At 34.1% G+C, this 24,580-nt stretch overlaps 1 protein-coding gene across 1 annotated transcript in view; it reads left to right on the top strand.

Annotated features, from left to right (window-relative positions):
- The first annotated feature begins 17,162 nt into the window (after window positions 1-17,162).
- Window positions 17,163-24,580, top strand: part of LOC131157413 (mitochondrial inner membrane protein OXA1-like) — a 51,024-nt gene continuing 43,606 nt past the window's right edge. Inside the window, exon 1 of the mRNA XM_058111549.1 lies at window positions 17,163-17,341. The gene's annotated coding sequence lies outside the window, so the exon portion shown is untranslated. The remainder of the gene's footprint in view (window positions 17,342-24,580) is intronic.

The raw sequence follows: 24,580 nt of genomic DNA, 5'->3' as shown, positions 1-24,580 counted from the left end.
GAAGAAACGTCGTATTCACGTCCAACTGTTTAAGATGTAAACCCTCTGAGGCAACAATACTCAGAACAGATCTGATGGTTGTCAGCTTCACAACTAGTGCAAAGATATCGATGTAGTCAATTCCTTCCTTCTGCTCGAAGCCTTTACCTACCAACTGAGCCTTGTACCTCTTGGATCCATCATGTTCTTCTTTGATCCTGTAAACCCATTTGTTGTGAAGAGCCTTCTTACCATTAGGCAACTTAGCTAGTTCCCATGTTTTGTTGGAGTTAAGAGACTTCATCTCGTTTTTCATTGCAAGCTCCCACTTGCTCGCATCTCCTACCTGACATGCTCCAACATAGCATTCAGGTTCTCCTCCGTCTGTAAGAAGTAAATGGTTCACATACCTCCTGCTTCGTACGTGTTGCCGAGAAGATCTCCTAAACTCTGGTGCTGGAGTAGGAGGTGGTGGTGCAACAATCTGCTCCACATGTTCCTCTACCTAAGGAATCTCGGTATTCTATTGAGGATTCTCAGTGTTCTGCTGACGTGTCCTTACACCTTTAAAACATCATCCACATCTACAAAAGTCATTTCAGGCTCTGTAAATTTTGTTGTGTGTCTATCTTTGTACATCACCTTTTCATCAAAAATCACATCTTAACTTCTGATCACCTTTTTTTTTTCATCATCCCAAATGCGGTATCCATATTCATCTCCACCATAACCGATGAAAGTGCATTTCCAGGAATTTGGATCTAGCTTATTCCTGACATGATCATCGATATGTACATATGCAACACAACCAAAAACTTTCAAATGTGAAAGTCTTACCTCTTTGTTACTCCAAACTTCTTCTGGTAGACTATAGTCCAATGGTACTGAAGGAATTCTATTAATCAAATAAGCTACTATGTTGACTACTTCTGCCCAAAACATCTTTGGCAAGCCTGACTGCATACGCCTGCTTCTGGCTTTTTCTATCAACGTTCTTTTCATCCGCTCGGCTACGCCATTGTGTTGAGGCGTACCTAGTATAGTTTTTTCCATTCTGATACCATGCTCATAGCAGAATTTCTTAAACTCGGTGTCAACATACTCTCCACCGTTATCTATTCTCAGCTTTTTGATTTTCAAACCAGTTTTGTTTTCTACCATCGCTTTCCAAATTTTAAAAGCATAAAAAATATCAAATTTATACTTCAGGAAGTAAACTCATACCTTCCGTGAATGATCATTGATAAAGGTGACGAAGTAATGTTTTCCACCTATGGACGAAACAGTTGTTGATCCCCATACATCTGAATGAATTAGCTCAAGTCTCTCCTTTTTCGGGGTACTGATGTTTGTCTGGAAACTGACTCTCTTCTTTTCCCCAAATATGCAATCCTCACATGTGTCAATCTTCACCGACTGTAAATCACTCAACTTACCCTTTGAGTGCATTACCCTGAGTCCCTTCTCACTCAGGCATCCGAGTCATTGATGCCATAAGTTGCTATCATCATTTCCTATAGCAACTGTAATAGACATGCATGCATCAGGAGTTACATAAAAAGTACCACTTTTCTTACCTTGAGCAATTGTCAATGCACCCTTCAAAATCTTCCATTCATCACCAATGAAAGATGTGTTATATCCTTTATCTGCCAATTGACCAACTAAAATCAAATTCTTCCTTAGGTCTGGAATATACCTAACATCTCTCAGTTTCCATACTGACCCATTCATTTTAATCTTCACTATCCCCTTGCCGGCAATGTCGCAGGGTTGATCATTGCCCAGATATACTTTATCGAAATTACATGATGTATACTCCTCTAGGCAATCTCTGCTGCAAGTGGCATGGAATGAAGCTCCAGGTGTGACGACCTGCTTAATTTCCACATTTTTTTTCTTTTATAAATATAATATCACAAAGCTCGGCAGATCATAGCCCACCTGGACCCGTGGGTACCACGGATATATCAGAACATATAGTAGAAGCCTAAGCAGCAAAAAACATACAATCATATATATCTCATTATACCATACATCACAATACCATAGTTACTACAATCACTGTATTTATATACACAACACTCAACCCAAAAAGATATCTTAGGGTCATTTCCACAAAATACAACTGACCTTATCAAAATAGTTACCCTTCTGGAAGGGTAGATCTATCGTACTAGATCAGCGAGGCTTTACCCGCTCTCCTATCAGGGGCTCCTAAAATATTTATAAAATTCGGGATGAGACACCTCTTAGTGAGGGAAATAAACTAATACTAGTGTGTGGCAACATGAGTATTCCGTGTTGTACATACACCATACAAAACATATTCAGTAACTATTATGTCAAATATGGAAAAACATATATATCATCAAAACATGGCAGAACATACTGCATTTTCATAAACATATTTCATCTCATATAATAATAATACAAAAACATTCCTGGTAGGTTAGTTGGCTGTTGTCATGTATTATGTCACGATTTGCTCATTTTCACATATATATATTTTTTTAAACATATCAATAACACATGCTCTACATCCAACTTAGCAGGTCACCATTCACCTGGACCCATGGGTACTAGGGATATAACAAAACATACAGCAGAAGCCTATGCAGCAGAAAGTATAAAATCATATACATCTCATCATAATGTGCATAACACATACCAGAGTACTACAAACACTATATCTCAGTATATACATCCCAAAAATGAATCTAGGGACAATTCCCACAAAACATACTATCCCTACCAAAAGCTTACCCTTCAAAAAGGGCAGATAACCAACACTAATTCTATAGGGCTTTTCCCGCTCTCCTATCCGGAACTCCTAAAAAGTTAATGAAATTTAGGGGTGAGATACTTCTCAGTAAGGAAAATAAACTAATACTAGTGTGTGGCAACATGAGAAATTCGTGTTCAACATATATCATATATATAACACATTTATAAGTCGTTGCTTTAATTCTCGAAAGTTTTTCTCACATTCATCAGTTCATTTATACTTCACATTCTTTCTTTGTCAACCTTGTCAAAGGACCTGATATTTTAGAAAACCCTTCCACAATTTGGCGATAATATCCGGCCTGACCTAAGAAACTTGTGATCTCATAAATATTTTTCGGTCTTGCCCAATCCACTGCTGCCTCTATTTTACTTGAGTTCATAGAAATACCATCCTTAGATATCTCATTTCCTAAGAATGCAACTCTTTCTGCTCAAAATTCACATTTCTTAGGTTTGGCATAGAGTTTCTTTTCTCTTAGTACTTTTAGTACTAGCCTCAAATGGTTCTCATGTTCCTCGGGGCTTTTTGAATAAATCAAAATATCATCAATGAAGACCACTACAAATTGATCTAGATATTCATGAAAGACCATGTTCATAAGGTCTATAAATGCAACAGGAGCATTGGTCAGTCCGAATGGCATGACTAAGAATTCATAGTGATCATATCTAGTTTGGAATGCAGTCTTTAGAACATCTTCTCACTTGACTTTCACTTGATGGTACTCTGATCGAAGGTCGATCTTAAAGAAGACTTGTGTTCCTTGGAGTTGATCAAATAAGTCATCTATGCGAGGTATTGGGTACTTGTTCTTAATTGTTAATTTATTTATTTCCCAATAATTGTTCTTAAATCGTAATTTTTGTATTATCTGACTTATAAGGGGGTTTGAAAACATTTTATTATACAATTAAAATAATATCATGAAGATCTCAGTTTTACTCATTTTTTCATGAAATACGCAACGTAAAAATAAACTCATGTCATCTTTACTCATATTTTCGTTAAATATGCAACGTATAAATAAACTCATGTCACACGATTTTCGTGTTAAAAATATTTTCTTGAATATAAATTAATGTTATAAAATACCAAAGGGGTTTTGAACATTTCTTAAGTAAAAAATAATGCAAGTATATTAAAGAAAAAACTGGTATAATTAAATATGCGTAAAAATAAATTCGAAAAAAATTTATGAAAAATAGCTAACATAATCAAAATTTACTTACAAATAAATTCGGGTATAAAATTTTAATAAAAATCTAACATAATGAAATTTACTTACACTTTCTTAACCTTGTGAGATTGTCAAACTGAGTATATCTGAAAATGAGATCAGAAAAAGTGAGTGAGTGAGAATTTTAAGTATAATAAAAATTTTCTCTCCACCACTAATTCTTCTTTTCCTTTAAAATTTTTTTGTGAAAAACGAAGGTTGAGAACTTCTTATTTATAGGAAAATTTTGGGGAAGAATGGAATTTTTAAAAGTGTGGGGAGAGGGGTGAAATTATAAATTTTTTTCAAAATAAAGGTATAGGCATGGGATGAGCTTGAGATGGAGGGTATGGGATGGGGATGGGGCTCCATGTGGGGAAAATAGGAGTGCTTGCCGACACTCCCATTTAATTAATTTACTTAATTAATTAATTTTTTTTTTTAGAAATCATTATATCATAAGTGTGATACCCCATGAAAGAAAGGCTTGAAAAGGATTTGATATTACTACCCATATCAACAAGGTACACTTTTCATTTCGGGAGCCTTCCCATAAGAACTTCACGATTAAGCATGCTTAACTTGGAATAATCTTGGGATGGGTGACCTTCTGGAAAGTTTTCTCAAGAAGTGTGTGAGTGAGGACAAAACACACTGAAAATGACATGTGTTGGTATGTGGGGCCAGTCATTAGTCCGATAAGGCCCGCCTCCCTGATGTCTAGTCCAGGTAGAAGAGAAGAGACCCAGTGCTCCCTAACAGACCTAGGTTGGGGCATTACAAAATGGTATTAGAAAAATTACCCAACCGGAAGTGTGATAAGATTCACATCGCCTAGGTTTGGAAATGTGGGTTCGCAACGAGGACGTTGTGTTCTGTAAGTGGGGAAGAATGTGATATGCCGTGGAAGAAAGGCTTGAAAAGGATTTGATGTTACTATTCATATCAACAAAGTGTACATTTCTTTTCGGGAGCCTTCCCATAAGAACTCTACGGTTAAGTATGTTTGGCTTTGAGTAATCTTGGGATGGGTAACCTTTTCGGAAGTTTTCTTAGGATGTATGTGAGTGAGGACAAAACACACTGAAAAAGACGCGTGTTGGTTTATGGGGCCAGTCATTAGTCCGATAAGGTCCGCTCATCCTATTATCAAGTCCAAGTGGAGGAAGAGAGACGCAGTACTTCCTAATAGACTCAGGTTAGGGTGTTACAATCTGCGTCTATTCTGTTTATCTTATGAAATTCCATTTTGACCAGGCCAACCTCCAAGGAGCGACTGAGCCGTAATGGTTTCTGAGCACTTGCTAAGACAAGGTCTTTCTTAAGCATCAAACATAGAATCAAAGATCCTAAGAGAGAAACACTTTCGTATTGATACTAATTTAATGATTATTTTTATTATTTTATTGTTATTATTATGTTCTACTTGTATATATATTTTTGGGGTTATCACATTTAAGATCTAGTGTACATTCATATTTTGCTTTCTAAATATAAAAGTTAAATTTATATACGACTCAATCCATACATACTTATACACATGCAAATATAATATATATATATATATTATAATATTATTTTTTTGGCATTATATATTATTGAGATATTATATACTTTTTAGAAAATATTTTAGTGAAATGAGCAAATTAATTTTTTTTCAATCTTACACACATTATTCATTTTTATCTTTATAATTTATTAAAATAGATGATATATTATTATCAAATTATATATTTAATTTGTTGAATTTTATAGATCGATATTGTCATTAAAATAATATATATTGATAATATATTATAGGGTTAAAGACATTGACTTTCCTTAATATTTGACAAAAAGATAAGAGTCTTGAAGTTTCAATCACATGATATATATATATATAGCCTGTGATTTGCAAAACCTCATATCTAATTTTTAAAATTTTTATCAAAATTTTCATTGGTTGTGGGTTTAAAGGGCCACTTTGATTTGTTGGTTTCATAAATAATGTGTTGTAAATATTTTATAAATTATTATAACTCACCCATTTACTAAAACATTTATATGTCTCTTTTCATTTCACTTGATTACAACCATTGCATTAACAAGTCTTCTTGTTTTTAGTGTGAGATGCTTAGCTCATAGCTCATAAGGGAAGGGACAGGAGAAAATAACTAAAAAATTTGCATAGAGTCATTTGTTTTTAAAATAGATTCTAAACTAATTTTTTCTTTAATAAATTTTGCATAAATTGTCTTTGCTTCTTCACCCCTCAAAAGGAGACATCGAATTTAGTTCTTTTAAGAAAAACCCAAATCTCGAAAGGAGACATCGTGTTTAAATCTTTTAAGAAAAACCCAAAGGTTCCAACCACTGCCTTTGAAGTGCACAAATAGTTTTAAAAGTTTTCAATACAATTTATGGACAATATTAATGTAAAGTGTTAACTAATTGCACCAGTGGTCGTAAATTATGGTTATAGTTATAATTTAATCTTTAATAATATGGCTTTTCAAAATGGTTAAAGTTGTAATACAAATTGAAATTGTTGTTGACTTATCATCCTAATTAATGATAACATAATAAGCAAAAGCACCTAAAAACCTAGCTCTTGCACATGTGCACGTGATATTGATTTGCAAACACTACACATGAGAATAAGAAAACGATTTTGTGTGCTTTTGGGTACTATGCTTTTATTTACTGAATGTGATACTAGGATGCTAAGTCGAGAAAAATAACAAGAAAAAGGAAAAAATAAAATAGACCTCAAACGTTGCAATGGGTATCGTAGTTTAGGTCTACCACTAAGTTCCAAAAGTATAGTGTAACTTTACAGTTATTAATATGTGGAGTGTCATTGTTATTTTTTTTAGGTAAAATTTTACAAATGTTGACAATATATTTTGTCCGAATGTCAATTCACCAAAAATACACGACACGCCTAAAACCCATCTTCTTTTTCATTTTGATTTTCTTTTTTTTCAAAAATCCAAAAAATTAGAAATTCAAAAAATGAAAATTCAAAAATAAAAATTGGTGACTTGAAAATTTAAAAACGTTGAAAAAAGTAAAAAATAAAAATTAGTATCGAAATTCATCTTCATCTGAACCTGGGAAAGGCCCAATCAAACTCTCATTTTGCCGTTGGGCTTCAATTGAATTTTACGTCTCAAATCCAACCCAGCCCATTTAATTCCAAACTTTAGCCCAAAGTCTCTTTAACCCAATTTTTATTTTAACTTGCCCAAGCTTAGGCCCACTCTCCCAATTGCCCAGCTAAACTTCCCGTGTGCAAGAGTGAAATTGACAAAGATACGGCTGCATTTCTCCCCTCATCCTTCCATACATTTATTGCCAATATAACATGGCAATGCACCCACCTATCCCTTTTGATTTAACTCTTCAATGGCCCATAGTAATTACTCTATCTCTTTTAACTTGTATTAGGGAGAATAGGGAAAGATTAGGGGAAAAAAATTATAAATAAAATTATAAAAAAAACTAAGTCCTCCGAGAAGATCAATGTGATCCTCCCATTAGGCTCTCTTCATCAATGAAAGTACACTAAAAAATGATTATATGATAGGACTTATGTACAATTCGATAGAACCTTTTATTTGCTGTATTTTAATTAGATGGAAGGGTCTGATGGGAGGATCAAGCAAGATTACCTTTTTTTTTTTCAAAGTTTAAAGCATGGGGCAGCACAAGAGTGCTCTGCCACCACCAACCCCTTTTCTCCATTGCTTGCCATCAATCCCTATCCCTTCTCTTTTGGGTTGCTTATAAGAAGGCATGCAAGTTTCACGCAAAGGGACCTTTTGGCTACACAAAAAAGAAAATCGAGAAAGGGGGAACTGAAGGAAAACTCTGTCAAGTTGTGTTTCGGAAGAATGTTATACTTCATGTCATTAATGGAGGGAAAGTCCCTCTTTGGTTGTCTTTTTAGAGGAATTACACTAATTAATTATTAGCTTTAGTTTTTTTTGGTATTTGACACATTCATTAGGTTGTAGGTATCTTCCTCTATTGCCCTTTAATTTGAGTCGATCTATCCATGATAGTGCACACATCAATATGATGATTTCATAATGTCTTGTGTTAGTTAAAATGTGCTTAATATTTTTTGTTGTGAACTAAGATCAATTCCTCAATACCATTGTGCATTTTATGATATGGATTTTTCCCTTGAGGGTGAGAGAACGGTGCTTATTGCTCTTGTGAAGCGGCTTAAATAGGATTCAAGAAGTCCGGTGATGGAGGTTGTACTGTTATAATGTCTATGAATGGCTAGGGTTCAAAGGCTGCAATGTCAGACGATAGAGGATGGGGTGAAGGTTCAAAAATAGGAAATTACTTGTTTCTATCAAAAACAGAAAATTGAAATATCAAAAACAAACCAAAAAGGGGACAAAAGGTGAAGAAAGGAGGAGGAGGAAGGAAGGTGGAGGGAGGGCTGCACATATGAAAATGAAAATTACATGATAAAAATGCAAAGTTATAAAGATTATTTTCATTATATTCCATTCTAACCAAGGGTACCAAACAAATCGTATATATTTGAGATAATAAAAATAACAAAAAATTATTTGTTTTTTTTTCTTTTTTATTTTTCTCTTATTCATTAGAGACTCATAATATGAGTTACATAACGGGAAGTACTCATCTATATTTCATCCAATAATTTTTCCTACCCTCCTCCAATACTCGAACCTAAGACATATAATATAAAATTTCAAAGTATAACTATTGGATGTCCCTTGGGACAAAAAGATGTTCCTTCCTAAAGTCGCATAGCATACAAGCTCTTATATATTGGAGAGTGATGCGAAAAAAGAATGTAAGAAACTTTGCCCAAATTATCTCCCAATAATGACACATTGTGATTGTTATCATGTTACAATTGTATCTTCGACTCATCCCAATCTTTCTCCTAGAATAATGATTAATTTGTTCCAATTAGTTAATCAAACCAAATATGTATTCTAATTGTGATTTGAACTGGTTTGCTATTTGGATTCTATCAACCAACTACTCTCCTAAAATAATGGTTGATCAGGTCTAGTTGAACAGATTCCAATAAAAAATCCTAACATAAGTACGTGCCTATATAAATAACCTCTTATAACTTGATTGTTTGCATAGGTTTAAATATAAATGAAGTGAGGAATCCCAAATGTGTTTATATTACCTCCCTTGGTCTCAGAAAAAAAAATATCTAAAGCCTTTCTCTCATTCTCAATCCAATTCGATTTATAATATTCAGATTCAAGAACAACCTTTACTTGAAATTTATATTGTATTCATCTACACTTATTGTTTATATTTATGCTTCATAATTTGGCACTACACATTTACCAAAGTATCATCAGATTTAGGACATAATAATGAAAGCATCATCAATAATGAAAATTTTATTTTATAAAATTAATTGTTACAAGCTATAATGTATATTTGATACTATCACTTCATGTAGTGTCACATGTTGGTGTTTCATTAATGAAAACTCTTCAAATGTGCAAGTTGTAGTCATTGCATACCGCCATCACCCACAATCTCTCGAGTCCATCCAAAGAGGAAAAGCAAACAATGACCTGGGGAGAAGCTAGTGCCCAAGCCATGGGGTGCCTAAAGTAATACTTAAAGCAAAGAAATCATCGTCAACCAATACGTTGTTTTAATAAATAATGACATTCATTCATAAATGAGTAGAATTAAATCAAGCAATAACACCCTTTTGAAACTTGCATTCCAAGTTCATTTCAAGAAGAAATGGGCCTTAGTTATGTCCGAGTGTAGAGGCTATATTGGACCTATGTGTTTTTGGGATGCTTATGAAATACAAAATTCAGAAAGGGTAGCTGAGCCAAATAAAACAAATAAGGGTTTTTCCTAAATCTTTGGATTGATCGATCTATAATGTAGGAGTTGGATTTATAATGGGAGCAATGATTTTGACATTTTCTTTCCAGAGGTAAGATGAACACATTAGGATGTTTATTTATTTATTTTAGCATTTAAATAGGCTTACATCGTTATATTCAGGTTCATGTTTTGTTATGTCTAGGGGTGAGCATAATTCGGGGAAAACCAAATTAACCGAATTAACCGACCAAAATTGGTCGGTTCGATTCAGTTAAAAAATTCTGTTCGGTCGGTTCGGTTATGCTTTCCAACATTTCGGTGAATCGAGTTTTGGTTCGGTGAATGGAGAATGTTAATTCGGTTAACCGATTAACTGAATTAATAATTAATTAAATTTTAAATATAAATTAGTAAATTAAAATCTGGTTATTATTATTCCGGTATTCTCTCAGACTCTCAGACTCAGTCTCACACTCAGACACTCTCACTGCTCTCAGAAGCCAGAACGCAGAAGGCCCTCCCTCACTGGCAGTGAGTCACTGCCAGTCTGCCTCTCTCTTGCTCACCTGAGCTCGGTCCTCCGCAGTTCACACCACCAGACTCCATCTTCACGCGATGCCATCGTCTATTTGTCTGTGTCCATCGCCGTCGCCATCGTCACCAACACAGACTACATAATCACTGCTATCTGAAATCAAAAGGCCATCACCGAGTCACTGCCTCTCTCTCGCTCATCCGAGCTCACTGCTCCGCACCGCCATCGCCATCGTCGTCGCCGTCCATCGTCACCAGCACACAAGCTCCCTCTCATTCTCATTTCTCTTCTCTCGCGCACATACCAGTTCACTAAGAAGTGAGAACCACCCCCAACTCCTCCTCATCAGCGTCAAGCTCGGCCGAGCCCAATCGTCTCCCTAACCACCTCTCCTCCGCATCAGTCCAGAATCTGGATAGTGGATACACCTTCCCGGCTTCCCCCCTTCCCTCACTTCTCGGATACACCTTCACGCCTCACGGCTTCCCCACTTCCCTCACTTCTCGGTTAAATTCAGTTAACCGAATTACTCAAAAAAGAAATTCGGTCGGGTTCGGTTCGGTGAGGCCAAACAGTTCGGTCAGTTCGGTTAACAGTATTCTTTAACCAAAATTTTCGGTTAATTAACCGAATATGGCCGAACCGACCGTTTGCTCACCCCTAGTTATGTCACCAACCACCTAAAGCCACCCTACCATACCCTATTACACCTTCCCACCTAGCTGCCATGGCAGTCCCATGCAGTTGTCATCCCATCCTTCACCCACCTTTTTATTTTATTATTTAATCTTTATTTTATTTACTTTTATTTGGTGTTTTTGGTAGAGCATATATATATATATGCATGTGTGTGTGTGCAAGTATAGGGGTGTGTTTAGGTGTTTATCTACATGAACACATGCATTTTGGCATGATGATTACATGAATGTAAGCAAACACAACTGAATAATTTCCAAAATAAAAATAAAAATGGCATACATAAATGCATATGCATGTTTCTAAGTGGATGAGTGTCTTAACACATGCATGCATGTTTTGAAATGTATGATGCACTGTTATAAACATGTTTGTAATTACATTTACATGTATGGTCGCATGTGCTAATGATATACACGCATAGGTGAGAGAATAAATGTGTATGAGTATGTATATGTATGCATTTTGGTGTAAATGTGGATATATATATATATATATATATAAGCTTGTGTAAATGTGTATTGTTGTGTTTTTGTGGCTCTTATACTTTGTATTTTCTCCACCTTAAATCGAACATTAGCTATCGTATTTGACGATGATGTCGAAACCGAAGGGGTTGGAGTTCATGTGGATAGAGTTTCTTTTACTGCTGCACTAGTTTCTGTTATCTTCTATATATTTAATAGCAATCAACAAAGCAAAAGACCTAGGATGAATAGTACATACGAACTGTGTCTACTATGTTTTATCTTATGAAATTTTATTTTGACCAAGTCGACCTTCAAGGAACGACTGAGCCGCAATGGTCTCTAAGCACTCGTTTAGACAAAGTTTTCTTAAGCATCAAATGTGGAATCAAGGATCCTAACAGAGGAACACCTCCATATCAACACTATTCAACCTAACTTTGATACCAATTGTTGTGTCGGGCACCCCACCTATGCCAAACACCAATACTACAACTAATACTATTGAATATATAAGAAAGTAAAATAATGCAGAAACTAATAATAAAAACAGTAAAAAGAACAAGACAATAAATTAATGAGGTTCCATATAAAATTACCTATGTCATCGGACGCCGACGATCAATCCACTACTTCTTGACAAAGTACAACTTTGAGGTGTGTTTTACAAATAGAGAGTTGAACTCTTTATATAACTTCAATTTCAAGTCCAAAAAACACTTCTCAGCAATGTGGAACAAAAAAAAAAAATTCAAAACATGCATACATGCAGTACATAATTGGTTCAATTTAAATAGGTCTACGTGCATATATGTAATGGGTTTTGCTTGCTTTAAAATTAAATGAGTAAGTGGATTGACGCATGTTTAAATGGATACAGATCATAAATTGGTCAAATATTTTATATAAATGGATCATGAATGGGTAAATGAGTCATTAAAATGATCCAACCCATGTTGACCCTACCCATCTTTACTCATACCCATACATTTAACATGCCAATTTGAAACGATGGTGTCTGAAGACTTTTGGACACTCGACTAATCCACTAGGATAATGGGTACACCACTCTACCCTTCTCCATTTAAATATCAAAGTATAATGTCAAATAGAAAGTTGTTGCCTTCAAGACTTGAACTGTGGCCATTTAACACATCGCCCCCAAGACTCCAACCTTGTCCACTTAAATACATTCTCATAGTTTCTTATATTCTTTTTGCATATAGCAATCTTTTTGTCTTGATAATGGGCCAAATTGCACGGTGTTCCTAATTGATTGACAATTCTAAGATGAAAATTTGTTATTTACTTAAATAAACATTATTTTTCATGATGTCACTTAAATTAATTTCAATAATAAAATAATTCTATCTAACTTCTTACTTAAAAAATAACCTCATAGGTACATTTTCAAACACATATTGTACATTTGAACTGAGTTTATAATATCTTTTCTTTTTTATATCAAAGAAAACTAAATCAAAACAACATTTATATTATATTATACATTATATTTTTATAAAACATATATTAATTTAATTAAGTAAAAATAACATTTTTCAAAATAAGTTGGATCATTATCAACATATATATATATATATATATATATATATATATATATTTTCAAGACACCAATTTGATCATCACATACATTCGTAAGTTTTTATCATTATGACACTTCAAAAAACACAAGAATGTGCTTGTACAATTCATGCGATGTATTAATAGTCGATCCCACTGAAGTGATGTTAGACGCATTATTATCGAGACTCAAACCAACCCATACCTCTTATACTATTGAGACTCGTATCACCCCTAGCAAGTCTCTCTTGCTTTGTTCAGATTTGAAAAAAAAATTAGAGAAAGAAAGAAAATGAATAAATTCATTTTCATTTTTGGATTATAAAGGAAAGTGAGAAATAAAATAAAATATGCAAAATAAAATTAATGGACAAAAATTTTCTCTTACGCATTACAAATCATCAAATTTTAAATTTTAAATTATAATTAAACATTATTTTGTTCTTAATAGTATTTGTATAGATCAAAACATATAATGAAATTTTGAAGGCTCATTGCCATTTAGTTGGGAAAGATGGTTTTCATTTTCCAATTTTAAGGATCATCTGGAACCACCTATGAAAGTACTTTTTATTTTTTTTAAAAAGGGTATTCACCTATAAAAGTATTTATAACAAGGAATGAATTGGAAAAGTATTAAAACTCATATATATATTATTTGGATACTCACTTTTATTGTGAGTATTGTGTGAATACATTATTATCATGTGGGTAAGACATAAAAATAATATATAATTATTAAATTATGTTAACATTTTTAGTTACTATTTTCTAATTAATATTCATAATAAATATTTTGAACATTTTTAGTTAAATGATAATTAAGATTTATGTTAATTAATACTTTTAGTTGGTGACACAACCTAAAAGAGACTGTAGCATTAAAATCTGCATTAACTTATGTAAAAAAAATAAAAAATGGAAAGATATTAAGGGATTAATTGAGAGGAGATAACATCCATTAATTAAAGTAAGGGATTAGCACACAAATCTTTACTATCTGGTAGCATATTCATAGTCAAAATGTAAGCCCTGCAATTCATTAGTAGGGAAATCAATAAGGAGGTATCCCAAATACCTATAAAAAGGTCTCCCTAATGAATGTAAGACATCTTATCTCATTCTCACTCACTTATTTACCACTGCGATCATATAATCATTCTAAATTCACTTAGGCATCAGAGTGATCTCTGAAATACACCATGGGTCCTCAAAGCCATTTTTATTTCATACTTGACATGTGATCGAAGTCGTGATTAATTCAAATTCTCCTGACAAATTTTGGCAGCAACAGTTTGCGCTATCTGTAAGAACCTTGGAAGGATTTTTTTCTAAAACTCAACCATGGCTGCATCATCCAATTCTAAGTCTGAACCCACTATTGGGGATCAATAGCCCTAGTCAGTTCACTCCCAACCATTAGATAATTTGTCACAAATTGTATCTTTAAACCAATTTCTATCGTTCAAAGGGGGATAGAAGACATGTTTAGCACGATCTTACAATAAAAATAAAAATAAAAGTAAAAATAAAATATCCTGTAGAACATGACCTAATGTGTTCAAGCAAAAATGACATCTAAGAGTAAGACAATGGTAACACATGAAGCAACCTTGAAAATTTTAGATTTGATAAAAAAAATAAAAATTAGAAAGAAGCCAATAACATAGGCATTGACAAGCAACTGTCATATGAATTTGAAGAAAAACTCAAGAAAATTGATAACTAAAAAAACTGATAAAAGAAGTTTGCAACCAACCCATAATAGGGAAACCTCAGCTAGATCTTCTGATCCCCCCTTTACCAAGGAAATAATGGAGATTCCTTTACTTAATAAATTCATAATGCCCAACATAGAAGGATATGATGGGTCATTAGATCCTCTAAACTACCTCGACAACTTCAAAATATTAATTTAATTGCAAGGTTCACCTAATGCTATTATGTGTCAAGCATTTGTAGGAACCTTTTAAGGGGGATACTAGGGTATGGTACCTGTTGTGATATGTGGTTCCATAAACTAAGTGGAATACATGTACAAGGGAGAAACACATAGTAGAAAATCAAAGTGTTGGTGAAGCAACAGAGAAACCATCGACGAATTGGCTATAATTGTCGACAATTTGGCTCCCAATTTTAGACAATTTCCATTCTACATGAAACTGTCGATGGTTTAGCTTGGGAACCTAGCACAAATTTTTGAATTTTGAAAGAGGGATGTTAAGTTGATTGGGGTTTGGAGGGAAAGCCTCCTGGAACTTTATGTATATGTCATTTGTGATGCATTTGTAACATTGTAAGTGTCTTCGACACCAGATATTAAGAAATATTTGCCGATTGCTATAGGCATTGCCGAACCACGTAATTCCTTGTGTTGTTTCTAATACTTTTAGACATACTGCGTGTTTGTGTTTTGTATTTGTTTTATTATTGATTGCTGCATTTGATTGATTCAATATTTTGCCGTGCAATTCAATCTATACAACAATTTGATATCAAAGCATTGTTGTAATGGTTTTGGGTACTTCATCTGCAAAATTTAACATTGTCAGTTTGATGGAACCAAAAATTTCGGTCTATACCAAAGAATGGTGAAAGATTTGCTTGTACATCAAAGGATGGTGAAGGCCTTGTATGATGTTCAATCGGAAGGCATGGATGAGGCAAATTGAAATGAATTGGAGGCAAAGACGATGGTTACTATCAGATTGTATTTGACCGATGACGTACTGTATTGCATTATGGAAGAGGATTCTCCTGTGGCTGTTTGGAAAAAGCTTGAAAACCGGTACATTTCTAAGTTTCTTACGAATAAACTTTTTTTTTTAAGCAAAAGTTATACTGGCTTAAGATGGTGGAAGGTTTGAATTATTGTGACATATCTATGTCTTATATTGATATTGATGTTTCTTACTACATTTGACGGTTGTTTCTTAAAGGAAAATATAAGAAGACAACTAACAGTGCGATGTAATCTGAACAAAATGGAATAACAGTATAAAAGAATCTTATAATTGTTAAAAAAAAGTAAAGGACTTCCAAATAGTTAATGGGTAAAGTTAATACCGTTGTTAAGATCTTAAACATATCTTCATAAAAAGTAGTCCAAAATAAGACTCAAATTGAAGTAAGCTATAGGAAGATTTCTTGGGAAATTTGGGCTACATAACTTATTCACATATTTCATCACAATAACATATACTCCAAAATATATTAATTTAAAACATGTGCAAAGTTACTTAAAGAAGTCTAACAACAAAGTTAAAAAGTATAATATATATTACACATAAGTTTTGAAACTATCTTATTAATTTAAAGTTATCACAACACACATCGTAAAATTATATGCTTGGGTTTTCGAAATAGTATAGATATAAGTAAGTGTAGATTTATTTTATTTTATGTTCAAAAATAAAATTGTGGATCAAACATAAGTCCCGTTTAGTTATGGAAAATATTTTTTATTTTTTATTTTTTTTTCAAAAAAAAATGTTAGCTAATTTTTCATTTTTACAACATTTATATGAAATAAATGAATAATAATAAAAGGTTTTGACACTATATGGTTGTGAAAATAAATTTTTTAACTTTTATTTTTTAAATAATTAAAAATTATCATATTATTTTCTAATTTTCTAAATTCATATAGAAAGTTAGAAGATATCTTTTTATTATTTTCTAAATTTTTAACTCTTATTTTGTATACGTCAACGTCAGTATGGAATGTTGGATATTGATTTGTGTAGGTTATGCATTGAACTCCTTCTAAATTAACACATATAAATTTAAACTCCAAAATTCATTATATCAAATACTACTTTATATAATTTTTGAAAGAATTAGAAATTATTTTATTTTTCATAATTATTTTTAAAATATTAAAATAAAAAAAAATTATATATATAAATATAAATTTAAATTATATTTTATTTAAATTTACTCAAATCCGAGTTGACGGTGTCGTCCGTATAAAACCACAACTCTGTCATCATCATCGTCATCTTCTTTTTCTTTCTTCTTCTTTTTATTTATTTTTAAAACACCGTTATAGAACTTTAGACAAACAATAAAATTTCAGAAGTAGCCCGCCCCGTTGGAATATCAAGCGAAAAAAAGGAAAAAGAAAAAAGCTCCCTATGCTTCCATTTGAATTGTAGCGCTGCTAGAAGAAGGGTTTCGGCGGCGGCTAGTGTCCTCTCCTGCCGCTGAAGGCGGCACTGTCTTCTCAGGTGAGCTCTCTCTCTCTCTCTCTCTCTCTCTCTCGCGTTTCTCACCGAATGCAATAATGGAAGGCTCAAAACTCTGGTTCTCCGGAGAATCAGTTGGCCAGAGCCCTCCGTTTCGCTTGCGAACCAGGATCGGAATTGCTTTCTGCGCTTCTTCTGAAAAAATGCCCTGAATTTTTAATTTTCTGTGAGATTAGTTTATACCCAATTCGTTCTTGTTGACTACGTTAGTCTTTTTTTGTGATTGAGCTTAAGCAACCTATACTGGAGTTTGTTTGTATTCACATGGGGTTTTTTGCTTTTCTACGAAGAATATTAGGTTTTCTTCCTTTCCACCCATGATACATCAAACATACGAGTTCCTCTCTCTCTCTCTCTCTCTCTCTCTCTCTCTCTCCATAGCCGTCCTTGTGGGGAAGCATCTCCACTGCTTCATGGTGGTTATTACAGCTCCCTCCCTCAAGTTCATTCCATTTTCTAGGTGCGTGGCACCGATTCTATGGCTCAATTCCTCTCTCTAGACCTTCATTCCAATTCCACTTGAATCTATGCATTTGCCCTCCGATTCCAGTTGAATTTACGCATCGCTGATGTGTGGTTCTGCTGTTTTTTTCCCTATTGATATGTTGTCGTCGTTGTTAATTTTTGTTGATGTTCATCTTTGATCAGTCAATCTTCTATTGTTCTTATTCTTCAACTAATTTCCATTGAAATGCCGAAATTGTTTTTCTTATCAGATGCTTCTGTATTTTCATGGACATTATTGCAAGTCTAAATCCCAAACTCTGATTTGTAGACCGTACAGCATGCTGTATGTCAGCATCCTTTCTTTGCGAGCCATTTTGACATCCATTTCTTCTTTGTCATCTGTGTATTTCATCCATTTGTTTATTTATTTAATTTTTAAGCATGGATATTATTATATAAGTTGCTGTGTTCAGGATTCATAGTCAATGGTTTCCTAGGTGAAGCGTCAGAGCAAGAATTGGTTTTGGTGATGGTTATTTTCCTGCTTCGATACTAGTTCTGTCTATATTTCTTTCCGTTTTTTTGGCAGCCCCCTGATAATCAGGGCAGGCCTATGAAAAGACTCTCAAAGTAGCAGGTGACCTAAACTTCCCAAACCTCAACCCCTCTATAACAACCTCACACAGCTCAGGAGAATCAAACTCCCACTGCTCACTTATGCAGGTCAGGGAGATGACTCTTGGACCCAAAGTCCTGGTCAATCCCTTTCGTGTTTTGACATCGTGTTAATGTTTGATTGTATTATGTCACACCATTATTTTCTAATAATCATCCGATGGTGTGGTTGAGCACTTCTTGGTGGGTTGGAGTGCAATAAACATCTCTTGCATCAAACCGTGCTAGGTCCTATTTTACGTGGGAATTGCAAAAATACCCTTTTGTTGGTCTTAGAATTCTCCTCTCTCTTTCTCTCACTCTCTCTCCCCCACCCCCCCAATTCTTTAGTTGTATGTTGCTTGACAATTGAAAGGTATGCTTTCTATTGGAGTTGCTAAATTTTTTTGTGGACCATATCAACTGTTTGATTTTTACCTGCTACTATGATTGCTTACTTTGGTTGTTTATCTGCATTGTGCCTTGGTAACTTTGAACTATATACTAAGGTTTGAAAATTTTTCAATGCTACAGGATATTCTAGGGTTTTCTGCTGTTATATTTAAATCTCATTAATTTACAGTCAACGCTGGAGTTGTAATGACTGAATCAATTGTTAGGCTTAAATTTGGTGCGGAAATGTAGCAAATGTTTCTATGGTTTAAATTACTCTTTAGCACTGTTATATATCTTTTTTTTTTTTTTTTATACATAAATAATTTTTATAAATGTGCTGACAATCATGGTCCATGATCGCATAAATTGGCGGAAAAGGATTCATATAGCCGACCCCACCTAGTGGGACTAAGACTTGGTTTGTTGTTGTTGTTGCTCACAATCATGTAATTTAGTTATTGTTAGCCTTAAATTTGGTGATTGAATGCTTCTATGATGCGAAGAACTTGCTAGTCACTCTTTTCTATCCTACTTTCCCCTCCCCTTTTTAAAAAAATTTCCCATAATTACATAACCATGGTTATAAATAGTGATAGCGGGTAGTGTAGTGTAATGGCTACATGAATAGCAGCTGTTACATTATCGGAAGCTGGTGTAATGGCCTGCATTTTTGTTTCAAACACACACAATCTTATCTGTATTGGTGCATAAGCCATAGTTGTTAGAATCTTATGATTTGCGATTCGATTCATATGATTCGTATTAATTCCACAACAAATTGTTCAAATCTTATTAGCGAATCATAAAACAATGAATCTATCGATTCACGTGTGATTCTAACTAATTGATCCGAATGCTTGGTTCACACGATTCTAAGCCTATCATATCCTGACAGACCCGATTGGTTTAAGACCCCAAAAGTAGCATTTTTTTTTATTGCTTTTGTTTTCCCAATTACTTTCCATTCCTTGCCTATGTCAGCTCTGTGCTAAAAAAGAGGAAAAATAGATCCTTAGGTCTTATGTTGCCTTCACAAAATCATTCTTCACTATTGGAGGAGTATAGTGTTCAGCTGTTCAAAAGAAGGGGTTGCCAAGGTGGTACTCATGTTTCACTGAGCTAAGATTCAAATTTTTTTTTTTCCCGAAAGTAGTTTGTTCAATTATTTTCAATTCTACAAGCTAATTGTTTTTTTCCCCTTCTAATTAGAGAAAGAAGATGCATGAAATATGACTTTTTTTTAATTGTTGATAAACATGTTCAGTTTTTTGTTTTTTTTTCTTCATTCCTTCCCTTAGACAACATAATGTTCATTTTATAATTAATTTTTCTCAACTAATTCCTTACTTTTTATTATTTAGGGAAAGTGTTCATAAGGAACATGATTTTTTTATTGTCAAAAGTTAAATGTATTTTACTATTTTGCGTGTCGTCTGTATATCAATATATGCATGGCATTTGATATTGATTTTGGAAAGTTGTACCAAATCTCATGATTTGATTCAATTTGATTCTCAATCTCAAAATCGAAATTTCAATTTCACAATTCAAATCTTGATTTGACAACTGTGGCACTAGCCCCTGCATCTTCTTAAAACGATTTTTGATGTATTTTGGATCCTTTTGTTCAACTTCTTAACATTTTTTTTAACAAGGACAATAAATTTTACATTATTTTAAAATTGATATTGACAGAAAAATTGTGTGTATATACTATATATATATATACACATATATATATTTATCACTTTTCATTAATCATGTGTGGTAAATGAATTGATGAAACAAAATACATCAGCTTGTAATATGATATACCCATTAATCTATTAGGCGCATGAAACAACTAATCAAACAACTTCTATTTAATTAGTTCAAGATTCAAAAAATTACAATGTTATAATCATAAAAAATTATTAATAAAAGATAAATTATTAACAACTTGAACAAGACAAAAAGTCAAAAACAAAAAAATAAAAAAACATAGGCTAAAATTGAGCCATATAGGAAAGGAATATCAAGTTACTAATTAATGTAGGACAGAAGCAAGACCCTGAGAAGATTCTTGTTTGAGAATACTTGAGAATAAATGGATCAATGATTGTTGGGTTTAGTTTGTTGTTTATTATGTGCTTACTATTAATTAGTATAGGATTATGTGTATTTGGGGCTTGTTTGTAATATTTGTGTAATATAGGGGTTTGTCTGAAATTCATGTTGTTTTAGGGGTGTATTTGTTATTTCATGTGAAGAGGCTTTCTTATAAATAGTGCGTGAGTTTGTGAAAGCCATGTTTTAGGCTGTTGTTGGATTTGAATTGAAGTGAATGTGAAGTTTCCCCTTTTATCTCCTTTCCTCGCTACCCCCTTTCCTTCCTCCCTTCAATTTATTCTAATCTCTTCCATGGCTGCAGATCCTTGATGCTGCCCTTGCATCATTTGGTATTAGAGCCCAACAATGATCTTTATTCTTCCATTTTCCCTCACTCTTCCTCCTCTTCTTCTTCTTCCCCCTCTCTTCATCTTCTCTATTCTTCTTTCTTTCTTTCTCCGCTCTGTTCTCTTTATCTATCTCTGTTCTATCCTGCCCTGCTGCTGCTTCTCCCTTCCTCCTCTTTTTTCTTTTTCGTCATCCATTCTCTCCATTAATTGCTCTCCCTCTCTGTTAGTCTCTGATCTCATCATCTCTGTTCTGAAATGTCAGTATTAAAAAGAAAAACCACCGAAAAGCTGTTCTAAACAAATTCCAAGATTCTAGTCATGTCCCCATTTTTCGAGCACCCTTTCCCTTGAAATTTTTCATGAAACCTCCTGAACCAACAGAAACAGAAACCGCCAAAAGGCTTGACATAAAATTTTCATTGATTTTTGACCACATGTGTGATCCCATCCTCCGGAAGAAGATTGCCCAGCCGTTGGCCCTTCGAAATCCCAGGTTTCCTGTGTTTTTCTCATCACACTGCCACTACCACTGTTATCCCCATCCATTGATCTACTGTTGTGGTAAATGTCATTGCTGGAGGCTTGTGCCTCACTTGCTGGCGGTGCACGTGAGGAAACTTCCCATACTGCTCTATATTGCCTGTCTCATGAGAAATTGGTTCCAGCCACAAGAAATTGGTTTTTTCTCCTGAGATTTTGTTTTGCCGTATGATATTTTGGTTCCAGACTTGACAGTGCAAGTAAGCATGATTATTTGACACGAAATGCTAGAAATTGAAGAATTAGTGTACCATCAGTCCTTTGGAATGTGGATTTGTCACTGCCAGCAACAACAAATCAGTTTGCATTGCTGTGTTTGTGAGTTTTCTCTGTGAATTTGTTCCATTTCAGCACAACAATCAATATTAAAGGTGCATTGAAGCATAGTAGTTAAAAGTGCGCCTGAAGCGCGAGGCGCAGTGAGGCAACCTAGCTAGCACCTCATTCTTCTTCAGGCGAGGCGACCTTCAAGAGGCGCAAGTAGGCGCACTGAAGTGCACTGATTCTCCAGGCACAGTGAGTCACACCTTGAAATTTTTGAAGCTGTTAAGAAATAAAACATAGCCAGAACCAGCCCCAGCCCACTTCCAGCAAGCCAGCCTTCAACAGTTCGACATGCACCGGCCCTAGCCTTTCGTCTGCGACCCTTCAAAGCAGTATGAAACCAGCAGGAGAAGTTCGTCTTTGACCAATCAATCCTTCGAAGCAGTAGGAAACCAGCAGGAGCCCTTCGTCTTCGATCCTTCAAACCAGCAGGAGCCCTTCGTCAGTTAATTTTCGAGCCTTTGAACCAGCAGGAGCCCTTCATCATAGAGGTTCGAGTCTTCGTTAGTTGTCATGCTGCTTCGATTTTCAAACTAGTGAGTCGTCGTCATCTTCTTCTTCTTCTTCTTCTTATGCTTCTTTTTCAGTTCTTCTTCTCCTTCTTCTTCAGTTCTTTTTCTTTTTCAGTTCTTCTTCTGCTTCTTCTTCTTTTTCAGTTCTTCTTCAGTTCTGCTGCCTCCTGCCGGCTGCTGCTTCTTATAATATTAACTTGCATTGAGCCTCTAAGTTAATATTATATAATGTGCAATTAATTATGTAGATTAATGCAATTTTATACTTTATAATTAATATATAACATTTTTTACTGAATTTTGCTGCTGTTTTGTAATTTGTTTGGAATTGCAGTATACAAACTATACATTTTTCTGAAATATATTAATATATAGCATTTTTTACTGAATTTAGCTGCTGTTTTATTGTATTCTTTTCTTTTGATATTGAAGATGCTTTTGGTCCTTCAGCATGGCAATTTTATTTCATTTCTAAGTTGAAGCTTGAAATCTTGCATGCATAATTACTTATGTTGAACTATGTTTGTTTCACTTGGAACTTGGTACTTGGTTGTCATAATTACTATTGAGTATTTTGGCTGTTTAAATTCTGATATAACTATTGATGTGTTTTTATATCAATTACCCACCAAATAGGCATTGTACACAATTTTAATAATTGTGTGCTTCACCTTTGTGAGGTGTGCGCCTTCGCCTTGTGCTTCACGCCTCGGCTCCAAGTACCCTCTACGCCTTACTATGCATTGAAGATTGTTTTTGAGAAATTAAGTATAAGGCTTGTAGGCTGATTGTGTTAAGGCTTTTATTGGTATATAGTTGCAGTATACATGAATAAATCCTGTGTTGTGAAAATTTGCAAGTGCATGAAATCATAACAAGTTATATAGTGATAAAGAAGGATGTTGAACCCATGAGGACTATTTACCTATTAACTATTGAAATTTTCTAATTCTAAATTGTTTGAAAATCAAGAAAAGTGTGTGGATTTTGAATCTGAAAAATAAAATAAAAACTAATGAAATTAAATCAACTAATTACTTAAAAAGAAGAAGATTTCACCGAATAAGAATCTAAGGCATCCGACTCACCTAACCAATCCAATCTCAAATCCTTATCATGCAATCAATCAATTATCATCATATTTGACGGAGAAATATTCTAACTTATCTAAGACCCTCTCTCGAGTAGAATTAGGATTACCCAAAATACGATAACCCTCAATATGTCTATGCGAATTTAAAAGTATTTGAGTACATTAAGATTAATAATATTTCACATAAAAGCCGCACAAATCACGTTGGCACATTTCTGTCTTTCGTTCAATTCATGGCATACATCATACAAAGCTAAACTACATGCATCATCTCTTGAATTAACATGCACAACAAATCATTCAACTATTGGCCAGATAATTGAAAGCATTAAACTCAATGATGTATACTCAAAAGGAATGATAAAATTATGATCACATAGAAATAAGATTCGGAATCGTCATGGAGAGGTTACATCGTGGCCTTAGCAATAGCAATTAGCTCATAAGAGAATCAAAATAAACCATAATGATTCTAGAATTCATAATGAAAATTTTACAAAGAGAAGATGAAAGAAGTAAAGAAAATTGTATGTAGATTGAGAATCTCGATCGTCAACAACTCCAATTCGGCCTCTCTCTTCTTCTTCTTCTTCTTCTTCTTTTTCCAAGCTTCAAATTCCTCTCTAATGGTGAAGAAAATCCTCTCTCTTTTTCCTTGCTTCTAATCCCATCCTTTTATAAAGCTCTGGTCGTCCTCCCTTCTTATCTCCCCAAAACAAGGTCATCCAAATCCCCTCCTTTTTTTCTGCCGCCTTGATGTGCGATTTGCTCTATCGAGATCTTCCCATCTTCGAAAATCTTCTTACGAAAGTTGTGG

Source organism: Malania oleifera, chromosome 6 (genome assembly GCF_029873635.1).
Source record: "Malania oleifera isolate guangnan ecotype guangnan chromosome 6, ASM2987363v1, whole genome shotgun sequence".
Lineage (NCBI taxonomy): Eukaryota > Viridiplantae > Streptophyta > Magnoliopsida > Santalales > Ximeniaceae > Malania > Malania oleifera.
This window is presented reverse-complemented; position numbering and strand designations above follow the sequence as displayed.